A 3,390-nucleotide genomic window follows, 5' to 3' on the forward strand; every position below is an offset into this window, starting at 1 on the left:
TATCTCGATTCCTTTCAAACCACCAAAAGGCACTCCTACGATGGTTACTCCATCTACATAGCAATTTTTAACTCATTCCATGAAGCGGTTTGCCCTGTAGGTGTGACAACAAATCGATCTTGTTTTACGCGAATAATCGGTCATAACTCCTGAACCATTCATCGGATTTGTAAAAGTTGATGCTAGGATTCGCCGTTGGACTCCCTTTCTGTGTGCCAAATTTCAAGGCGATCGGAGTACGCGTTTGCTTGTTATAGCAATTTTTGCAAGTGTGCGAAAAGACGAAGAAGAAGGAAAAAAAAACGAAGAAAAAAAAACGAAACTTTGGCCACTCGTATCTCGGAAATGGCTTGAGTGATTTCCTTCAAATTTGGAATGTAGACTCCCCTAGCTGGCAGGCAACTCTGCAGCAAATTTGGTTCCAATCAGATGAGGTATCACCGAGATACAAATGTGTGAAAATTACGTTTTCTTTCTTCCTGTCAATATACTCACGGTGTGGCGCGCCGGCTTCTTGGGCCGCACGACACACTATCGTGTGTCTTGATGAATGGTTCAGAAGTTATGACCGATTATTCGCGTAAAACAAGATCGATTTGTTGTCACGCCTACAGGGTAAACCGCTTCATGGAATGAGGTGAAAATTGCTATGTAGATGGAGTAACCATCGTAGGAGTGCCTTTTGGTGGTTTGAAAGGAATCGAGATTAAGACCACGGAGATATGACACAAAACCCAACCTGTGTCACAATTACGCGATCAATTTTTAGTAATAAAAAAGTATTAGTTTTTACGCCTACTAGGTAAACCGCTAAGAGCAATGAGCTGAAAATCGGTGTATAGCTGGAATAATCTTCATAGAAAGTCCTTGCAGTAGTATAGAAGAATTGGATTACAAACCACTGAGTTATGATTCAAAAGCCAACTCTGTGTAGCAAATGCGAGATCGAGATACTCTAATAGAACAGTCACCCTAATAGAGCATTCAGCTAATTTATTTACTCCATTATAGAATTCTATTACATTACAAGTTATTCTGTAGGGACTTCAGCTGCAAACAGTTAATCTTATAGACAGTTCAGCAAGAAGCAAGTCACCCTGTGGAGAATTAAGCTACAATTATATCACTGTAGAGATTCAGAACATTACAAGTCACACTGAAGAGAGTTCAGCTATAAACAAGTCATGCACCCTGTAGAGAGTTCACCTACAATTAAATCACTCTCTAGAGAATTCAGCTACACACAAATCACTTTGCAGAGAGTTCAGCTACAAACAAATCAATCTTTAGAGTGATCAGCAACAAACAAATCAACTTGTAGAGAGATCAGCTAGAAACAAATCAACCTGCAGAGAGATCAGCTACAAACAAATCAGCTTGTAGAGAGATCAGTTACACACAAATCAACCTGTAGAGAGATAAGCTAGAAACAAATCACCCTGTAGAGAGTTCAGCTAAAACAAATCAACCTGCAGAGAGATCAGTTACAAACATATCACCTTATAGACAGTTCAGCTACAAACAAATTACCCTGTAGAGAGATCGACTACAAACAAATCAACTTGCAGAGAGATCAGCTACACACAAATCAACTTGTAGAGAGATCAGCTAGAAACAAATCACCCTGTAGAGAGTTCAACTACAAACAAATCAATGTGCAGAGAGATCAACTACAAACAAATCACCCTGTAGAGAGATCATCTAGGAACTAGACACAATGTAAGGAGTTCAGCTACAAGCAATACACCCTGTTGAGATTTCAGCTACAAACAAATCAACCTGTAGAGCAATCAGCTAGAAACAAATCACCCTGAAGAGAGGTCAGCTACAAAAAATCACCCTGTAGAGAGATCAGCTAGAAACAAATCACCCTGTAGAGAGTTCAGCTAAAACAAATCAACCTGCAGAGAGATCAGCTACAAACAAATCACCTTATAGACAGTTCAGCTACAAACAGATTACCCTGTAGAGAGATCGACTACAAACAAATCAACTTGCAGAGAGATCAGCTACAAAAAATCACCCTGTAGAGAGATCAGCTAGAAACAAATCACCCTGTAGAGACTTCAGCTACAAATAAATCACCCTGTAGAGAGATCAGCTAGAAACAAATCACCCTGTAGAGACTTCAGCTACAAACAAATCACCCTGTAGAGAGATCAGCTAGAGACTAGACACAATGTAAGGAGTTCAGCTACAAGCAAATCACCCTTTAGAGAGTTTAGCTACAACAAATCAACCTGCAGAGAGATCAAATCACCTTATAGAGAGTTCAGCTACAAACAAATTGCCCTGTAGAGAGATAAGTTACAACCAAATCAACCTGCAGAGAGATCAGCTACACACAAATCAACTTGTAGAGAGATCAGCTACAAACAAATCACACTGTGGAGATCAGCTAGAAACTAGACACAATGTAAGGAGTTCAGCTACAAGAAAATCACCCTGTAGAGAGATCAGGTAGAAACTAGACACCAAGTAAAGAGTTCAGCTATAGAAAAGGTCACCTTATAGAGAGTTCAGCTACAAAGAAACCATCATGTAGAGAGTTCAGCTGCAAACAAATTACTCTGTATAGAGTTCAGCTAGAAAAAGTCACCTTGTAGAGAGTTCAGCTACAAAGAAACTGCCATGTAGAGAGTTCAGCCTCAAACAAATTACCGTGTAGAGAATTCAACAACAAACAAATCGCCCTGTAGAGGGATCAGCTAGAAGAAGTTACCTTGTAGAGAGTTCAGCTACAAAGAAACCATCATGTAGAGAGTAGGGCTGGGCGGTATTGGAGTTTTGCTTCATGATATATCGTGCAGAAATATATCACGATATTACTATTTATTGCGGTTATTAAAGATGACTGCTATATTAGAGTAGCTGACTGCTTTATTAGGGTATCTCGATCCTAGCTGACTGTTCTATAGAAGTATCTCGATCTTTGTAAAAAAAAATTGACTAGCTAGTACTAGGTCCTTGTTTGCAGTAGTATCACGTGTGCATTATAACAACCTTAAGGGCTTAAAAAGCTGTCACAAACACTTAAAATCGTAATAATATCAATATCGTGATATTATCGTTTCACCGAAATCTACGCGATACAGATATCGTTTCATTGCAATACCGCGGTATTACTATAATACCGAGAAACCGCCCAGCCCTAGTAGAGAGTTCAGCTGCAAACAAATCACTCTGTATAGAGTTCAGCCAGAAAAAGTCACCTTGTAGAGAGTTCAGCTACAAATAAACCGTCATGTAGAGAGTTCAGCCTCAAACAAATTACTGTGTAGAGAATTCGACAACAAACAAATTGCCCTGTAGAGGGATCAGCATGAAGAAGTTACCTTGTAGAGAGTTCAGCTACAAAGAAATCATCATGTAGAGAGTTCAGCTACAAAT

The sequence above is a fragment of the Dysidea avara genome, chromosome 2, assembly GCF_963678975.1.
Source record: "Dysidea avara chromosome 2, odDysAvar1.4, whole genome shotgun sequence".
In the NCBI taxonomy this organism is placed as follows: Eukaryota; Metazoa; Porifera; class Demospongiae; order Dictyoceratida; family Dysideidae; genus Dysidea; species Dysidea avara.